Source organism: Saccostrea echinata, unplaced genomic scaffold, assembly GCF_033153115.1.
Source record: "Saccostrea echinata isolate AGI-Se365-2 ecotype Australia unplaced genomic scaffold, CSIRO_AGI_Sech_v1 ptg000054l, whole genome shotgun sequence".
Lineage (NCBI taxonomy): Eukaryota > Metazoa > Mollusca > Bivalvia > Ostreida > Ostreidae > Saccostrea > Saccostrea echinata.
The window spans coordinates 39,782,836-39,803,959 of record NW_026889803.1 but is presented as its reverse complement, the minus strand read 5'-3'; the positions used below and the strand labels follow the sequence as shown (position 1 = coordinate 39,803,959).

The 21,124-nt window shown below is 36.0% G+C and overlaps 1 protein-coding gene and 1 long non-coding RNA gene across 2 annotated transcripts in view; both read right to left on the bottom strand.

Moving 5' to 3' along the window:
- Positions 1-21,124, bottom strand: part of LOC133206265 (WD repeat-containing protein 7-like) — a 253,062-nt gene that overhangs the window by 120,390 nt on the left and 111,548 nt on the right. The window lies entirely within an intron of this gene.
- LOC133171850 (uncharacterized) lies at positions 15,014-15,429 on the bottom strand. The gene is made up of 3 exons (XR_009718883.1): positions 15,382-15,429; positions 15,160-15,225; positions 15,014-15,061 (listed from the first exon to the last, which is right to left on the bottom strand). It is a non-coding gene; the product is annotated as an uncharacterized LOC133171850 (long non-coding RNA).

Sequence of the window (21,124 nt, the reverse complement as noted above, 5' to 3'; positions counted from 1 at the left end):
AAAGAAGGTCAAACTCCAAGGTCAAAAGGTCAAAGTTGTTGATATCCAAAGGAAGGTCTTGTCCCAAGGATTACACATGTGAAGTATGAAAGCCCTAGCTCTAATTGTTCAAAAGTTATGGTCAAGGTTAAAGTTTGGTAAAATTTTGCAAAACTGGGACAAAGTCCAAGGTCAAGGTCAAATATGGTGGTACCCAAAGAATGGTTTTGTCACAAGGAATACACATGTGAAATATGAAAGCCATAGCTCCAGCCAATCAAAAGTTATGGGCAAGGTTAAAGTTTTTGCGGACAAACAGAAAAACAGCTAGACAGACAGACGGACGGACAGGGCAAAAACTATATACACCCGAATCTTCGATACGGGGGCATAAAAAATCGTGTAAAAGAACGACTGAATAATACATCAAAAGGTGAATGGTATATGAAATCGGATACGAAGGACCACGTGCTGCCTGAAATATAAGATACTAAAAATGTGTTTCGGATTCCAGGGGCGCATGGGGAGTGTACCCCCTCGGAATTTTCCGAGATATTAAATTTTTATGTGAAAGTAACGGAAAATAACAGAGTGTCCTGCTCACCAGGAAACCTGGAGCTCTCTTAAAACGGTAAGAGGAAGAGGGTCATGTACTTGAAGAATATTGGCCCTCCCCCTTTCACAGGAAATAGGTTTTTCGGATTTTAGCAAGTTGTTTACGTTTTGTTTTTATGCCCCCATATCGAAGATTCGGGGGTATATAGTTTTTGCCCTGTCCGTCCGTCTGTCTGTCTGTTTGTCTGTTTGTCCGCAAAAACTTTAACATTGCCCATAACTTTTGATTGGTTGGAGCTATGGCTTTCATATTTCACAATTGTATTCCTTGTGACAAGACCTTTCTTTGGGTACCACCATATTTGACCTTTTGACCTTGGAGTTTGGCCCAGTTTTGCAAAATTTTTCCCAACTTTAACCTTAGCCATAACTTTTGAACAATTGGTGCTAGGGCTTTCATACTTCACATGTGTAATTCTTGTGACAAGACCTTTCTTTGGGTACCACCATATTTGACCATTTGACCTTGACCTTGGAGTTTGACCTACTTTTGAAAAACTTTAACATTGGCCATAACTTTTGAACGGTTGGTGCTAAGGCTTTCATACTTAGCATATGTAATCCTTGTGACAAGACCTTCCTTTGGATATCAACAACTTTGACCCTTTGACCTTGACCTTGGAGTTTGACCTACTTTTGTAAAACTTTAACCTGGGCCATAACTTTTGAATCGCTGATGCTAGTGCTTTAATACTTCACAAATGTAATCCATGTGACAAGACCTTCCTTTGGATACCAACAACTTTGACCCTTTGACCTTGACCTTGGAGTTTGACTTACTTTTGGAAACTTTAACCTTGGCCATAACTTTTGAACCGTTCGTGCTAGGGCTTTCATACTTCACATATATAATCCTTGTGACAAGACCTTCCTTCGGATACCAACAACTTTTACCCTTTGACCTTGACCTCGGACTTTGACCTACTTTTCGAAAACTTTTACCTTGGACACAACTTTTGAAAAGTTGTTGCTAGGGCTTTCATATTCAACATGTTTTTTTCCTTGAGACTAGACCTTCCTTTGGATACCAACAATTGTAATCGACCCTGAACTTGGAGTTTGACCTACTTTTGAAACACTTTAACCTTGGTCAACTTTTGAACGATTGGTGCTTCAGCTTTCATATTTCACCTGTATATTTCTTGGAAGAAGGCCTTTCCTTAGGTACCATTAATTTAGACCATTTGACCTTGACCTTGATGTTTGAATTACTTTTGAAAAACTTTAACCTTTTCCATATCTATTCAATGGTTGCTGCTAGGGCTTTCATATTTCACAGGTATATTCCTCGAGACAAGACCTTACTTTGGGTAGCAACATTTTTGATTTGCATTTGAGAAAGTTTAACCTTTGCTATAAGCGGGGGCATCAGTGTTTCACAAACACATCTTGTTTGTTTGTTTGTTTGTTTGTTTGTTTTTTTTTTTTTTGCTTGCTTGTCAAAAAATTTCCGAGTCTGACATGTGGAAACATACCCCCCTCTAGAAAAAAAATTCTGATCCCAACCCTGATTCCTGAGAACATTTAAAATTGTATACAATGCAGGTCAGTGTTCGAGGACAGAGGAGCATCGTTTACAAGTGTGTGAAAACTTTTGAAGAATTTATGCTGATTCAAACTCTCCCCTAGGCACACGGTATAGCGATTGGATAAAAGCCTTTTGTTTTGTGATTTTTAAAACTTTTGATAAAGGCGTTAACCACTACTCTGCCCAATCTATAAATGAAGTGTGTCAAATTCGCTTAAGTTAACTAGTTTGTTGAGGCATATCATTTTTTCTTTTGAAAAAAAATCGATTTTCATACAGAATATATTCAGATTCCTTTTATTTTTAATCAGCTAATACTTTGTTTTACATTTACTTTCCCGTCAAATAAGCGTTTATGTAAAATGAAAACTTGACCATTCATATTCCAAAAGCATTTTTATGGCTATAATAGACTCATTTTCCACTAAATATGCTTAACAGTAACTTAACCAAATTATCAATCAAAAGTCATTCAATAAAATAAACAAAACAAATGTATTGCAGATGACACTGGAGACAACACAATTTTTGAAAAATACAGCGTTTCAATGAAAAATTAAAAATACACTGTTTCAGATCATGCGCTATATAGAGTGGGAGATATAGAGGATATTCAATGTTTTGTAGATGAATATGGAATTTATTTCACGAGTGGGACAGGATTTTTTGATATTTTCACGAGTGCGAAGCACGAGTGAAAATATAAAAAAAAAATCCTGTCTCACGAGTGAAATAAATTCCATATTCATCTACAAAACATTGAATTTTCTGTTTATTACATTTTCTTTGATTTTTCCCTTGTCTCTGTCTTTTCTTAACACAGTGTCATAGGCTTGACGTCATAGTTGAGCGGTTGAGATGTCACACCTTAGCAGTTCTGAGATTGAAAACATTACATAGCATGGCTTTAGCAACATATTTGGGAAGAAATTTGCAGTTTTAACAGTATCAAGTTACTATCTCTATCTTATGACAGTCCAGAAATTATTTTTTACTTCCTTTGATATCCTTTCACACTGTGAGAGAATATCATTTTGGTATCCTTTCACACTGTGAGAGAATATCACTTTTATTCAAAAAATAAATCACAGTATTTCACTGTTGAAAATGTAATAAACATGTATTCCTCGCCTTGTAAGCTCTCATTTGTTAGAATTCTACGTAAGGCAGGTGCGCTTTACGTCATGGATACAAAGTAAACCCGCAATTTTTTAAATAATTTTTTAACGTCACAACTGTTGTAACGTCATGTACCTATGACGTTACTTTTTGGAAATTCAAACATTTACGTTGGCAGCGAAAGTTAATGTATTATTGATAGACATAAGGCATATACATTGTTATCACCCCAATATCATGAGTTTTACAAAGTATGACCAACTCAGCTCCATCTGGAATTAAAAATTTTATTCGTATGACACGCGTAAGGCATTTACAATGTATGGTAAAGGGTTACAAAGGCAATGCATATGCATGCTTTTTTTTGTCTCCTAGATGTTCAAGACTGAAAAGGATTTTCAACATAGTCCCACCCATGCTTTGATCTTGGGTCCATCATTTGGTAGAAGGGTCATACTTATTGTCATCATGCAAATAATTTGAATCTCACATTTCAAGAAAAGAATTTCAATATTTTGACTACTTCTGCAGAAGAAAGAGACTAATTTAAACCAACCCTATTTTAAGAAGCATTCCTAGAAAGTACAGATTCAAACCATATATTTGAAATCATTTCCCCGGGGATAGGGAAGAGCAACAATAAAGGATCACGTATTTAGGTGAAATAAATTGGGGAACAAATTAAAATTCTCTTCTCAAAACAAGCTTACCCAGATACATTCATCTTATAATGCTAACATTGTCCGAATAGTCAGTAAATAGGTGTTTTATTATACCGAAGCCGACTTTACTTGTGTTACGTCACAATCTGGATAAAACAAGAGGAGTTCAGAGATGTAAAGCGAGGGAAACAGAATGCTCCCGGTGAATAGTTTGATGACTATTTCACCATGGGCAAATAGCAGAAAAACTATTCCACGGTAGGAGCTGTTTAGAAAAAATAGCAGGTTTATTTGTTATATTTTATTATATAGAAAAAATCCACAGAAGTATAATAAATACACATATTCGCAGAATTGAATAAATCCATGTTGTTATTTTTTTTTCAAATGATAGACCATTTAATTAGGATGGGATGAAAACAGAGGATCCAATTTAATATATTTCTTAAACATGCATGTATATAGGAAAAAATTTCAAATCGTCACTACTTCTTACACAGTTTTGGCATGATGTCAATAAAACATGGTAGTCAAGTAGACTACATGTACATTAAATTGCATGATTCTTTTCATCGGTCATTGATTTCAACGAACGATGTTGCCATGTTTACTTAACACAAATTCCAGTGAATTTACTTCAAAACGATACTACATAATATGTACTCTAAGTGGCTTCTAAAATTTAGGCGCCAACTGGCGCCTTATCAAAAAAAAAATTAGTCGCCAATGCAAATTTTTAGTCGCCAGGCAATTTTTCTAAGGCGCAAACTTTAAAAGATAATTTAATAGAATATAGGGACCCATGACCTGCCTAAGAAAACACCAAATTTCTTTTCCTTTTTTTCAGAAAAAAAAAATGATAAAAATGTGAAAATTTCCGGAATTTTACGATCGCCAAGTCAATTTAAAATGGTCGCCAATTTGGCGACTTATAAAGTTTTTTTTAGGTGCCAATCAAAAATTTTAGGCGCCATGGCGACTAAATTAGTCGCCAATTAGAGCCCTGCTACATATATTTCTATTCGTATTTAGTTTGAATTTCTAAAAAAAAAATCATAATAAACTTGATACACAAAAGTACATTATATTAGTGTTGCAAACCAATCAATAGCAGAACGATCCTTAATTGCTTTAGTCTACTTACGAACCAAGTTCTAATTAAATCAGAAATGTTGGGAGTATAATAGTTTAAAAAATAATTTCACACATTAGTCTTTTTTATGGGTCAGGGCTTCTGTTGTAAGGACGGGGCTCTATTGATTATATTGTGAAAATGCATTATTTCTTTGAAAATCTTCTTCTCTGCCCCTGAATATTTACCAAACAAACCAAGAGGATAATTATGATAAGCAAGTTTGCCTCTTCCAAAATTGCATGTGAAATGCAAGGCCCTTGGATCAGGGTTTTTTAAGGATTGGCTCTATCGTGTCTATTGATTATACAGTTTTAAATTCTTTGAAACTTTTCTCCTGGGCATCTAGGAGGCAAACAGAGTACAGAAATGTAATGAGCAATGGTGTTTTTACAAGATTTGAGAAATGCTATACCACAGGGTTAAGTGTTCTGGTGCTTGGTAGGGTTCTGTTGATATTGTAGGGAAATTTGTACTCTCCTGAGAGAAGTTATTCTCCTTGCTATTTACCTATGATAATTAATTACTATAAATAATGTAACTGAAAAGTCAAATTGAATAAAACAAGAATTTTTAATGTATAATACAAAAATACTTTCATAGTTTTAATGGTCACGTAAAGTTGTAAATAATAGATACTATAGTAAATAAAAATGAGACAAAAATGCATATCTTTGTACATTATATAAGCATTGAATTCTTATTTTTGGATCGATGTCGTCGTTCCTACAACACACCTGGCCGTGCCGACAAATTGAATACAGCGCGTTAGCGCGGTATTATATAGAGATTTGAACGTCGTAGATTTCTAATGGATTTCATAAAGAAAATTACACTGATTGTAAATATACATTCTTCGAAGTCCAAGAGTGGCCTGCAAAGGCTTTACTACATGTTCTCAAACACTATATGCATAAAGATAGTGACAAATGGAAGTGTGTTAGTACTGGCAAGTAAATAGATTTACTTTATGATTTATGAGTACTGGAATAACTATTTTGTTGATGCCTGATCATCCTATTTCGCATGCACTGGCGCAGTATATCCTCATCTCTCAGTTTATTTTGTTTTATTTCATTTATCAGTAGATCCTTTACCGTGTTATATTATACTCAGGTGACCAGTAAGGCCCTTGGGCCTTTTGTTATAAGTACAAACCAGTAGAACTACTCTTGTTAGAGACTTCATATCAGTGAAATAAAAAGCAAAATATTAATTATTCAATGCTTATTTGTTTAGACTACTGTACTCTAGAGTCTGTCACTCCAAGTTCAACACGTGATACAGTCTCACCATGTAATTTGTCTCCTTCATCAAATAAAAACATAACGACAAGAAATAGATGTTTTAACTTTATTGAAAAATCCAAACAAGTATTTACAATATTTCAAAAAGAGAAAACAATATATTCTGCCAAGTCTTCATAAAAAATAAATAAGTAAACGAGACAATGAACATTAATAAGATAAAAAAAAAGTTAATGAAAAAAAAACTTATATCGTTTATAAATGTAAACGATGAATTTCATTTAAAAATTAAAAAAAAGTAAGATCCAAAAAAAGAAACAATTCATAATGATTTTATCAAAGAATCAAAATTTGTAAATATGAAAAAGGGGAAAAAATGGTAATACATTTAAATAAAAAATATATATACTAGTATATAAAAAGAAAAGAAATAAATCAAAACAACAACAACAAAACAAACAACCCTAAAATTCATAATTTAGAATAAAAAGAATCATAAACAAAAAAAAAAAAAAGATGACAAAAATAATTTTCATATTCCAATCTAAAATTTGTAAAATAGCAAAATTATAATCAAAATTATTTACAGTGATTCAGAATGAACTATGTACATATATACAAAGGAGTATAGAACCAATTACCCGTGTGAAATGTGTAAATCACGCAAAACCTACCAACCCAAACCACACACGTTAGAGGTCATGTCAGATGTACAGACACACAGGTAAAAGTTGCTACACCTTTATGAGAGCTTACAAGCTCATGGCACCAAACATCTGCACCAGGCACTGTATTTCCATCTCCATTGGAGAAAACTAAAAAAGTAAAGAATTCAAATAAATAAAACAATTTAGAAAAATTACTTATACAGAATTGTCAAGAAGAACACGTTTAAGGAGTGGTCGATATTTAAAAAATATGCATACCAAGACAGTCTTCAGTCTCTTTGAAGGCACGAAAGGTTGGTCTGGTCTCTTCCGCTTCCGGGTGGACTGGTCCTAGAATTAACCAACATAAAAGTATAATACACAACTATCACACAGACATATATAAATTTTCATAATCATTCTATGTATCTTTATTTAATCAAGACTTTCTTCAATACCTCAACCCCTGTCTGCCGTGTCTCTGTGCAGCTTGGAGTTGGAGAAACCAGGCGAAGTCCACTGGTATCGCTGGTGTCCCCTTCTGGCTCCTCATCTTCCAGCCTTTCTGTCCCACTCAGCTTGCTGTCAGTGACCTGAATGAAATAATTATTGCATTTCACATTACTTTCCTTTCTCCTTTTTTTGTATCTGCATAAAACAGGCATAATTGCCATCTCAATTATTGACTCTCAATTGTTTAAAATTATCTCTCACATTACAAACCTTAATTTCTAAAGGTTATTCTTACTGAAATCTATGTTAAAATTTTGTTTGGTTTGATTAGAGTAATGCTTATCATTTTGATTGCACCTACCCTGTGAGTGACAGCTTTCTGCTCATCAGAGGGAGGGATGGGACGAGTCTCAGCAGCTGGGGAGGATTCTCTATCAGAGGGAGGGACGTCATCACCCGCGGAAGATCCAGAAGTGACATCTCTCTGTCCCTCAGATAGTTCAGTCTGATCAGTGGAGGATCCTACAACCTCCTGGAAAAGGGGTACCAAAGTGTGATAGTGCATGCGTGATTACAGTAAAAATGCTTTGTAATTTATGTCAATTCATTAAAACAGATGATAATAACGAACAGATTCTATGCATAATTAAATGATATACTTAGCATGTCAATGATTGCTTTATATAACATTGTACATATACTTACATCAGCAGTAGCCTTGATCTCTGGCTCTAGTGATGGCTATTGTAAGGAAATAAATAAAAGGATTTACAAACACTTATTGTAAAAATGATAACTATCAAAGAACTACGCACGGTAACTCCCGATTCCCGCCTACATTTTACAACCATTTAATTCAATATTGATGACAATTTGGCCATAAAATCTTTGTTTAATACAAAGAACAGTTCAATGGTAATTGATTAATTATTTTAATTCCAGTGCTAAATAGTAAAATATCCCTAATTCCAGCTCTTGAAATAAGGGGGGTAGACGACATTTTCCACTGAAATCGGGCTATAAATCATCACCATATTCTGAAATAATCTTGGATATGAATAAATGTTTCTTAAATCTTTTCTTATGTTTTATGCATATAAAATTAAGCATATATATTAGTAAAATATAATGTTTCAGTTGTGAAGCACTTGGAAATTGCTGAAAAAATAAGCATTTTTGTCGTTTTTTGTATATAAACATATGTTCCCCCCCGTGAAACACAAAAAGCTTTGGTATGAATTTGTGAAATAACAGTCCATATTACCCGTAAAAGGGAACTTTTGTTTCACGGGGGGGGGGGATGTTTTAAAAATATTTTCCGTTTTCCGTTGATTTCTATAGTGAAAAACACGAGTTTTACCAAAATTTTAGAGTTATCTCTCGTTGTTTTCCTAAAGAAGTAATGTTTTATGAAAATCCATATAAATATCAATATAAATATTAAAAATCATTCGAATATGTTAACTTTTGAAAATTGACTTGGAGGTAGGCGGGAGAACAATGCTATCGTTCGCAGTTCTTAATTCCCTAAGACCAGGTACATATCCCTAGCCCAAACAGCTATTTTCTAAGCTTAAAAAAAGATCAAATAAAGGTATTGAAGTCTAAATGGAGAACATCACCCCCTCCCCCGATTAATAATATCCCCAACCCAAATTTAAAAGACATGGGACAAGTAACAGTCTCTTCAATGATGACATTGACTGTAGAATATCAAAATAAGTCTTTTACAACAATTTACAAACAAAATATTGTTATCTGAATTTTACATTTAACAGTCCCAAGATTGATGATGAAGAAAAAAAAGAATAAATTTACCTTTTGACATTTTACCCATAATTCCACACTACTGTCTGCCTACAGTTTCTCTCTGTTCCAGTGGTGGTAACTGCAGTTTGGACTCGTTTTTGGTGGTGTTTGTTGTTGTTGTTGTCTTTGTTTTTATTTATTTCAATTTTGAAAATATATCTGTTTAAATCAAGAGGCCCATGGGCCTTGACAGTCTCTTGAGTATCTTGCGTTTCTCAGGCTGACTACATTTGGACTCGTGTGCTGTAAATTTACACTTTGATGAGGATTCTATAACGAATATTTCAGCGTGGTTGAGCCAGTCTGTCTCCAAGTAATATACTTAAGGCAGATTTAATTTGTGAATAAATTTATTTACATGGGCCGGAAGTCTCTGACGAGACTGTACGTGGCTCTACTGGTGTGTACTAATCTTAAAGAAAGTTATATTTTATATAGTCTACTTGTGTACAATGTCTTATGAAATCCGACCAAAACTGTAGGAGAGTATGTGAAAGAATTTCAAAAAAACGTCTTTTTATAGTATCACATGGCAAGACCGATTGAAATCAAAAACCAATAAATCGAATTATTTAAGTATACAGTATAGTCTACTTAGTGAAATTGAATTAAAACCGTACGAGGAAGAATTATACATGTATTTCAAAGTTTAGTAACCATGGTAACATCGTTTGTCACAATCAAAAACCGATATACAGAATTAATATGTATTTAGTGTAGTCTACTTGTGTACCCTTTTATTGATACTGGAACAAAACTGTAGAAGTTGGGTTTGAAAAAATGTTCAAAGAAATTTCTATTTTTAGTAACCATGACACTATTTGTGAAAACTAAAAACCGATAAATAGAAAAATGTATCTTTGTACAGTCTACTTGTGTACCAAGTCTTGTTGAAATCAACCAAAAACTGTAGGAGTAGTAGCGTTTTGAACGATTTTCCAAAAAAATCTATTTTTGGTGACCATGGCAACACCGTTTGTCGAAACCAAAAACCAATATATGTTTCTTAGTACATGTACAGTCTACCTGTGTACCAATTCTTATCGAAATCGGACCAAAACTGTAGGAGGAGTAACGTTTAGAAAAAAAATTGATTACAGACAGACTGACCTGACGGACATTCCCAGCAATGAGTAAATTGACTTGAACTAATGCCTTGTATATACCTTTGGGAGAAGGAAAGGCTAAGGAGTAAACCCTACTGAACTCCGAAGTGAATGCCCTAAGGCTGTTGGAGTAACCACCCTTCTGGCAACTTTATCCGTGTCACGGGAAAAATGGCCGTCCAGGTGGTAACGTGAGCCCGGAAAGGCAGTTACCTATGAGAAGATAAACTCTTACTTAAAAATCACGGGCAGATCTAGACTCGTCAGCCATGTAAAGCCATAGATCTAGTGGAAGGACACCATAAACAAATTACCCTGGTCCTCCAGGTTGGGGGTTAGGCGCAGGGCTAACAACCCTGTCCTGTAAGAAGAGAAAGTTACGGAAACAGCAACAAAAAAACCTTTTCTTCAGTATGTGAAAGGCCTTCCGAGTACAATGAGACTCGTAAGAATGCTGGCAATCAAAGCCATAAGGACGTTACCAACAGAATGAGGGAGGACCTACAAGCTCAGATTAGGACATTGGAACGTGAGGACAACGTATGAGACAGGCAAGATGGCACAGGTAACATCTGAGATGAGACAATTTAACCTCTATGTCCTAGGAGTGAGCGAGAGCAGATGGACTGGATGTGGAAAGATGAAAACATCCACCGGAGAAACTGTCCTCTAATTGAGAGGAGATCACAACCTACGTCATGAAGGAAAAGCCATCATACTCAGGAAAGGTATAGAGCGGTGCCTGCTGGAATGGAAGCCCATAAATAATAGTTTGATGAGCGCAAGATTGAAGGGCAAGCATATCAACACCACATTAATACAGTGCTACGCACCAACCAATGACAGTGGCGATGAAGACAAGGACAACTTACAGTCAGCTACAGGCAGAGACAGAGATGACCACACGGCACGACCTCCTTGTCATCATAGGCGACCCAAATGCCAAAGTCGGAAAGGACAACATTGACCATGAAAGAGTTATGGGAAAGCTCGGGGTTGGGACCAGGAACGATAATGGCGAAAGACTGGTGGAGTTCTGTGCTATGAATAACCTAGTGGTAGGAGGAACCCTCTTCACACATCGTGATATCCACAAGCTGACCTGAAACTCGCCAAACAGAAGGAATAAAAACCAGATTGACCATCTGATGATCAATGGCATGTGGAGACGCTCTCTATTAGATGTTAGGGTCAAGCGGAGTGCAGACGTAGGCAGCGACCATCACCTGGTGACAGCACTCATCAAGGTCAAACTGAAAAAAGCTAAGGCAAGACCTAAGACACAAGCGCGATTTGAAATTCAGAGACTTAATCGACCATCACCTGATAAAACTGTTGCCATACCAGAAGCCACAGAGGATCTGGACATTGACACTGACCCACCAACTAAGGATGAGATAATGGAAGCAATCAAGACCCTTAAGAACGAGAAGTCACAAGGGTGTGACAATCTTGATGCAGAGCTATTTAAGGCGGACCCTGGAATAGCAGCCACCATCCTCCAACCACTGTTCACAGCTGTTTGGGATGGAGAGAAAGTGCCTGACGACTGGTTTAAGGGGGTGATTGTCAAGATCCCAAAGAAAGGAGCCCTGGGCGATTGCAATAACTGGAGGGGAATCACTCTATTGTCCGTGCCAAGTAAGATCCTGCCCAAGATAATCATTAAAGAAATGTCAGACGCTGTTGACGCTGTACTGAGGAAAGAGCAAGCAGGATTTAGAAAACATCGAGCATGTACTGACCAGATCTTTGCACTCCGCAACATCACAGAGCAGTACACAGAGTGGCAGAGACAACTGTATCTAAACTTCGTGGACTTTGAAAAGGCATTCGACAGGATACACTGAGATACTAGTAGTCTCTGGAGCATCCTACATTATTATGGTATTCCATCCTAACTGGTCCACCTGATCAAGAGCTTTTACAATGATGCTCAGTAGGACAAAATAATACCTTCTTCGATGTTAAAACCAGAGTCAGACAAGGATGCGTGATGTCTGCAGTATTATTCAACTTGGTCATCGATCGGGTCAAGCGGAAGACAACAGAAGACTCTGTAAGGGGGATTCCCTGGGGCCTGTTCTCAACTTTGGAGGATCTGGACTTTGCGGGACGACCTTGTGCTAATGTCTCACATACACCAGCATATCAAAGAGAAGACCAACAGGCTGCAAACCTACGGACAGCAGGTGGGGCTACGTATCAGTATGAAGAAGACGGAGACAATGACACTTAAATGTGGAATTGCATCCTCCTGTTAAGGTCAATGGTAAAGAACTACGCCAGACAGACAACTTTATTCACCTGGGAGGCATCATTAAACCAGAGGGCGACACAAAAGAGGATATCCACAGCAGACTGGGCAGGGTCAGGGGAGTAATTAGAGAAATGAATAACATCTGGAGAAATGAATAACATCTGGAGGTCTGCAAAGTACAGCACCAGCACCAAGCTGAAGCTTTACCAGAGCTGTGTTATATCAACTCTCCTATATGGATCGGAATGCTGGCGAATAACAGAGGCAGATCTTACCAAATTACGATCCTTCCACACCACATGCCTCTGTCGAATAATTAGGATATTCTGGCCTGAGAAGGTTACTAAGGAAGACTTGCTGAGCAGGTGCAAAAAAAGAGGACATGGGTACAATCATTACCAAATGCTGATGGAGATGGATAGGGCATGTTCTAAGAAAAGACCCCTAGTCGACAACAAGAACAGCACTGCACAGTTGGACACCAGAGGGCAAAAGAAAGAGAGGGAGGCCAAGAACATCATGGCGAAGGACAGTTGAAATCGAGATGAAAGCCATGCACCAGTCCTGGGGAACATTGACGAGGCTGGCCCAGGACAGACAAGAGTGGAGGAAATTTGTTGCTGCTCTACACACCACAGGGTATAAAGGACAATGATGATGATGATAGTCTACCTGTGTACCAATTCTTACCAAAATCAGACGAAAACTGTAGGAGGAATAGCGTTTAGAAAAAAATGATTACAGACAGACGGACGGACACCTTACTAATGCACGAGTGCTTCTGGTCTCTGACCAGTTGAACCTAAAGTACAACTACAGTTGTTCACTCACATACACACTCACACACTCTCTTTCATTCAATTTAACATTGAACAATGACAACAGTGACTAGGTCCCAGACATGCGTTCCCTCTTTGATCCCCTCTGCGATCCTACTCCACGACCAATGTCAAAACGCATGGTCTGCTTTCCGTGTCCGAGTTTTGAAATGGTCAAACTACCAGTAGAACAGCATCAAACTTGTTTGATCAGCAATACGTCACGCATGACTGCGTGTTCATCGAGAATTATGTACAACCCTGCCGCATTTAAGGACTGTATGGCTAACTTGATACATGTAATTGTTAGGAATATCACAGAAGACAATTCTATTGCCATGTTTACCTTTCTCGTCCACACCATATCCCTCCTCCAAACCCTGTTGGTCAGCCAGTATCTCCTCAAGAACTTGGGTGGCTCAGGCTAAAAAAAAGTCAAAATGCTAAAAAGTGTAATTAATTTATTTGATTGTATCTTAGTCTGGGTAAAAAAAAAACTCTTGGAGATTCAAAAACTTTAATAAGTATGCTGCTAAATTAATAAGTATACAGATGAAGTAATAAGTATGCTGATGAAGTAATAAATGTGCTGCTAAAGTAATAAGTATGCTGCTAAAGTAATAAGTATGCTGATGAAGTAAAAAGTATTCTGATAAAGTAATAAATATGCTGCTAAAGTAATACTAGTAAGTATATTGATGAATTAATAAGTATGTTGATGAAGTAAAAAGTATGCTGATGAAGTAATAAGTATGCTGCTGAAGTAATAAGTATGTTGATGAAGTAATAAGTATGTTGATGAAGTAATAAGTATGCTGATGAAGTATTAAGTATGTTGATGAAGTAATAAGTATGTTGATGAAGTAAAAAGTATGCTGCTGAAGTATTAAGTATGCTGATGAAGTAATAAGTATGTTGATGAAGTAATAAGTATGTTGATGAAGTAATAAGTATGTTGATGAAGTAATTAGTATGTTGATGAAGTAATTAGTATGCTGATGAAGTAGTATGTTGATGAAGTAATTAGTATGTTGATGAAGTAAAAATAAGCTAAAACAGTTTTGATTCACAAAAACTCTAAACAGATAGATCGGTTGAAAACTAAAAATAAACATGTTTTTTTTTTTTTTTTTTTTTTAGAAAATCTGCGAAAGACTTTGAGATATCATAGCCAATAAATAATGGGTCTAACTTCTCGAATTTCAAAGTATACCAGTAACCTTGAATGTTTAAAAATACTCGAAAAAACAGAAACACTTGGATTAGGAATGGCCATCTACCTGTGTTGGTACTGGGACTGGTGACACCTTTGTAGGTTGGTCCCTTTGTACCGGGATGGGGGGTGGTACCCTCTGCTGCTGAGTATGCTCCTACAATACACAAATGTAATTTCAGTTTTATTTTAAGTTCATATTTATACTCCCTAAAAAAGTGTTCAATCTCTTTAAGCTTCCATAATAATTTTAACCCCCTTTTATCAAATTATTGTTAAGTTTATCAATTTTTGTCCAAACTTGTATTGTTAGATGCATACGTGTTTATCAGTTATCTTTTTTAAAAATCTCCCCACCGCTTCCTTTCAAATAGATGTAGTTGATAATGAATATTCACCTCTCTTGTCCATTTCTGGTCTTTCCTCCACACACGATTATATCTCCACATTCTCTTTTTCCTTTTGGGTACAACCTGCAAAACACAGGAAATCAGTATGACATCTTTACACATCATTACTATTATATTACAAACATATTAACCATTTTATATATAGTCAATATACTTCGCACCTCGTCAGATTCCGAGGATGGCAAGGTTCTGGTCTCTGACGAGCCCTCGCCTGATGCATCACCGTTCTGAAATATATAAATAAATTTATGAACTTGTATTTCTTTAAGACTCAATCACTAATGAAAATAAAATTTGCTGCAAATAATATTTGGTTTACATTAACGAGAAGGTGCTTTAACTCTTATAATTGACTTTAACTTTAACTCTAATATGTAACACACCTGTTTGGGTTGGTCCTTTTTTACCGAGGAGGGGGGTGGCACCCTCTGCTGTATGTTAGTGGCAAGTCCCTAAAAAAAGCATGAATTTCGATCATTCATACAATGAAATTTGTTATATTAATTTATTAGACTCTCTCTCTCTCTCTCTCTCTCTCTCTCTCTCTCAAGACGTGTTATAAAGTTATTGCAAATTTTGATCATCAAACAGTTCAGTATTTTATTAGCTTATTGAAATTGATTTAGTTCTCCACCAACAGGTCAATACATGTCAAGGCCGTAGGAACCCCCTTATAAATATGCCGACATATAGTATACCGGATAGAAAACATAACTGCTTTATGTTTGCATCCCCTCAAAAATAAGATCAGATGACCTTTTTTCGTCAAGGAATTTTTGCTTGGTATTGCCCCCTCCCCCCCCCCCCCCTTTAATGAAAATGCTTGGTTGTCATCCCCACTCCACAAACACACACCCACCCGCCCCAACTTAAATCGCTACCTATGGGTGTGTATGTATACAAATCATGTTCACCTCTCGGGTCCATTTCTGGTCTTTACTCCAGACACGGTTGTATCGCCAGGGTCTCTTTCTCTTGGGTACAACCTACAAAACAAAGAGAACATCATAGTTACACCTGTTTACCATTCAGTCGGTTAGTAATACACATATTTATGATAATTTTGCACATTTGTCAACTTTTATTCTTTAAAGAATAGTCCAAGATTTAGTCTAAGATTATTCTGTATGTAAATATCTAATATAAAACAGAAAATAGTCACAGTTTAGTAAAATTAAGAGAATTCTGTGCCATACCTCGTCAGGGGCGCAGAAAGGGGATGTTCTGGTTCCCTGGGACTCCTTGCCTGGATCATCAAATTTCTGAAATATAAAAAAAAGAAAATGAAATGTCATGTGTACTTGTCGTGATTTATACCAAAAAGTGTGTTTTCACATTTTAACAAGCATTTTGAGAGTATTGCATTAGCAATTCTAGTCCCCTTCCGGCAAGTGTAATCTGGTTCCCGTTAAAGATTGAAAATGCCATAATTCCGTCAAAAATCAATGAAGCGGAACGAAATGCAAACTAAATCTAAACCTCATCAAGTTAAAGTCACGTGCCAAAAATCAGCTCAATATCTGCAAGCGTTTAGAAAAAAATGTGGAAAACCCTGAAAAATTGAAAAGGTTGTAATTCCGTCAAAAATCATTGAAGCGGAACGAAATGCAAACTTGATCTGTAACTCATCAAGATACACTCATATACCAAAAATCAGCTCAATATCTGCAAGCGTTTAGAAAAAAAATGCGGAAAACCAAGTGGGACAGACTGACATTCAGACAGAGGGACAGCTAGATAGACGGACAGAGAGACAGCTAGACAGACAGACGGACGGGCAGACTCAGAGGAAACCTATAGTCCCCTCCGGTTTCACCGGTAGGGGACTTATAAACAAGAATCATACAAATACTTGATCATTGCGCTTGTTATTGCACAACTGAGTGGTAGCCACGAGTGTAATGTATCCCCCCCCCCCCCGATACACAGAAATATTATTACATAGCGTACACTACAAAATACCAGCAAGAATTTTAATTTCAGTCTATTCAAATTACAATGGGTTAATGCATTGCTCACAGTGGCTACCATGTATATGCTTTTGTGCCAAAGCATCCTCATTAATTTTTTTTTTTCAAAAAAATAAAAAAAATTAAAATTTATAATCATGCAATAAATAAATTTCAAAAACTTTTGATGAAGAAACATATTTTTATAGATTTGTTTCATTATTCAACGACAATTTGTTTTCTATTATCTTCATACTGCACATTTTGAGACTTGACCTAACACTCCTAAATGTCTGCGGAGATTCCGGGGCTTCTCACCCTAACCCTTCAGAGCGAGGGGGAGGGGGGCTTAATGCGTCCCCAGACCCCCTACAATCAGAAAAACATTCACATAATTTTTGCCTAGCTACGCCACTGAAGTTTTCATGTGCATGCTCAATTTTATGAATTATTAGAATAACACCTCGTAAAGTAAAATTTCTTTTCTCAGTACTCTCCTTTCATTAGCTTATTCATTATTGATAACTTTGCCCGCCCCCCCCCCCCCCATTCCCCCGGAAGCAGAAAATGCTGACGTTGCCAGTGGAGACATGCTAAATAATGTAGAGCTAGGAAAATATATTTAACCCGAATATTTTAATTACATACCAAATTCTATGTTCTGAAAACAGTTTCTATTAACGAAAGGATCAATTATTAATATTCACCTTTTATATAATAAATAATCAATAGATTATGTCATAAATCCGGATTGATATGGAACAAAGTTCTATATTATTTTACACAAAAACAGCAAAACGTTAGCTGATCTTATGATTTCCTAGAGAACTCTCCCCAAAGAAAATACATATAACATAACTGTATATACATTGATACCAGGAAATATTTAAAAGGGACCGATGTACACGCATGTAAGGAGTGTGCTGACATGTCAACATAAACCCTCCGTAACCCCTCCCTGCTTCTTCAAGTAAATATAACAAATAAAATCAATACCAAACTATTTTTTACTAAATTAAACACGCAATTTGAGGCATTACCCTCTTATCTTTGTTTTCGTGTATCTTCGGCACCATCTCTTCGCTTAATGCAGTAAAATTGCAGAAAATCGGGAGAGTAAAAAAAATACGTCCGATCTCTTCAACTAAAGCCGTTGGTATGAGACGTAACTACAACACAACGCAAGTCTACTACAAAACGTGATGTCATAATCATAATGACGTAAGCGAAATCAGACACAGCAACTCCATTCGGTTCATGCTTGTCCTTTTTCATAACCGAAATATTTTCGGTCACGGAAACACAACTTTTATTAACGTAATTTACCAAACTTTCCATCTGGAAATTATTTTCATGAAAAGTTTCATACATGATGAATAAAGTACTGTAGATCACTAAATTTTCGCGACACCCTATTTTCGCGAGAAAGTCATATATAGCCTATTGTATTTATAAGCGAGAGAATTTATAGGCTACTTGAATCGCAAGGATCTCTTTTGGTTAAGCAATATTGTGCGCACCGTGCCAAAAATGGCTAGGCGTGTTCAGTTACATTTTTGCAATTTTGATTAAAAGAAAGTGTTACGTCTTTTTTGTTTGTTTGGATTGGTTGCTTATATTTATTATTTTTTAAATTCTTTTATGGCCCAGTGGTTCTTGAGAAGATTTTCATGTAATCCAATTCTTCTCTTGCTTTAGCTTGATTTTCCCCCTCAAATTGAAGATAACAGGAAACTACTGTATGCAGGTAAATTTTCGCATCCGTTCTATTTTCGCCTCTTTCACCTTAGTCACAGCAGTGGTTAGAGCGTCTAATCTAGAGTCGCGAAGTAAGGAGTTAATCCTTACGTCGCGGGTTCGAATCCCACTGTGGGACGTGGAGACCGGTCCTTCGGATGAGACCGTATAAACCGAGGTCCCGTGTCGCAGTAGGTGCCGGCACGAAAAAGATCCCTCACTGCTCAAGTGCCGAGTATAGGACAAAATTTGCAGCTCTCCACCGGCAAGTGGTGGCGTCTCCATATGAGTGAAAAATTAAACAACATACAAACGAAAAACATTAGTCACAAGTGGGCGAATTTAACCACTTCTGTGCCAAAGGGCCGATTTTGGGCCGATCACACAGTTGCGTAGAGTGCCAAGGGGCCGATTTTGGGCCGAGTTCATTGAACTGAGTTATGGCCATGTATTTCTTTTATTTTTATTCAATGTGAATAACTGTTTAACATTTGCACCCTTTTAATACATAATGTTAAAGTATTTTATGATGTGGTAGAATATCATAAAAATTTCAGGCACGAAATAAAATTCACGCACCATTGATTACTCTATGAAGTTTTTCAGATAATGAGGTGTTATTCTTAATGTACTATAATTGAATATGCTCAATAAAATGTATATTGTACATGATTTCACCCCAAATGTATTCTTTTCACTACTGAAAATTCAATTTAAACGAACGTTACACTTGTCTTGTACACTTGTACACTTGTTCGCAGGGGATGGTTAGAATCAACGTCATTTTACGCAAATGACGTGCGTACAGGTCGTTCCGAGTTTAACATGCCCTTAGAATATGCCGATACTAATATGTGTTGATTAAAAGAGGGACGGAATTCCCCCTTGGATTTTCCAAGTTGTTAAATTTATATAGGTACCCCCAAAGAAACACAGATCTCCCCCCCCCTTTCATGAAATAGGATTGTGGTTAGAAGATTTTTTTTTTTTGCCTGTGAAAAAAATTATAAGTTGGGTAAAATATGTGATAAGTGTCGCATATAATTATAGAAATTGAATATGCATTTTTTAAAAGAACAAATTAAGGATGTACAACACATCCAACCCCCAACCCCCAAAAAAATCCTGTCGTTTAATTTTAATTTCGTTATTTTTGTATATTTTATACATGACTATATCTACAATGTGTATGCACATTTTGGACAAAATCATTCGAGTCGTATTTAGACAGGAAGTTCCAAAAGTTACTCCCCTTTAGCTGTTCACGAGGAGAACAGCCAACTATAAAATCCTTGATTTTCAAAAAAAGTCGGGATAGCCTGACTGTCAAACTTCATCGGCATATTTGTTTGACCATTAAACACACAAATAAAGTAATTTTGTAGAAGTATATATCGACATAAATGTTTTTGAAGACCTTAAACTGAAAATCTATGGTTCATTTTAGCCTTCAGAAATGCGTATTTTTTTTTCAATTTAAATTTTTTTATGAAAAAACCTATCGTTTAATTTTGAAAAAAAACCCAAACTTTCTTTTATGTAGGTGGTTGCAAAAATAATCTTCATAAATTTCTGTAATTTTTTAAACGACCCGTTATGAATCTATAGCGGAAAATTACCCCCTCCGCCTTTCTCCCTAAATCTCGTTTCTCAAGTGTCTTTCAGACTCGAGACGATAAAATGCTATGAATCTACAAATACACATAAAAATTCCAAGTTGGAAAATATCTTTTGCTTTGAAAATGTGATTTACATTTTATTTTATCTTCGTTTTCAAATGTAAAGAGCATTTAAATGTAGATTTATAGGCAATTTTTTACTACTACCCCCCCCCCCCTTTTCCTCTTACTTTTTTTTGCGACACAGACTTTTCAAGCGTGATGAAACATCGGATACATTGCAGATGTATTTAGTCCATTATATTTACATTTGCAAATGTTTTCTTTTATGGTAGAACCTATGTCGGAAAAGTCTTTGTCACAAGATTTTCAAACTTTTCAAAATGATAAATTAGCACTCGCTTGTCAATCAGATAAAAATATATGGTATGTTTCCTTGTAATTAAATGTAGTACAGCCTGTGCAACTTGGAATGATAATTTTACACTGCGACTACATATTTTCAGCCATTTTTAGGGGTACTGGTCATAATGAGAATATAGAAAATCACAACAATACTTCTTCAAACATCGTCTTTTATAGACTTTATCAATTGAACCGTATTAAGCAATATTATTCAACAATAAATTCTTTTTTATTCAATTGACATAAAAGATTAAGTCCACATTTCAACGAATATAGGCAAATGTGCTCAATATTTTTTTAGTCAATTTACCACCTAAATTTGTATATATTTTTCAAAAGTCTTTGTCAGAATGTTTTCAATCTTTAATATGGTGAAGAAGATACCCAAATAATTACAAAAAGTGATTAAAGTATAT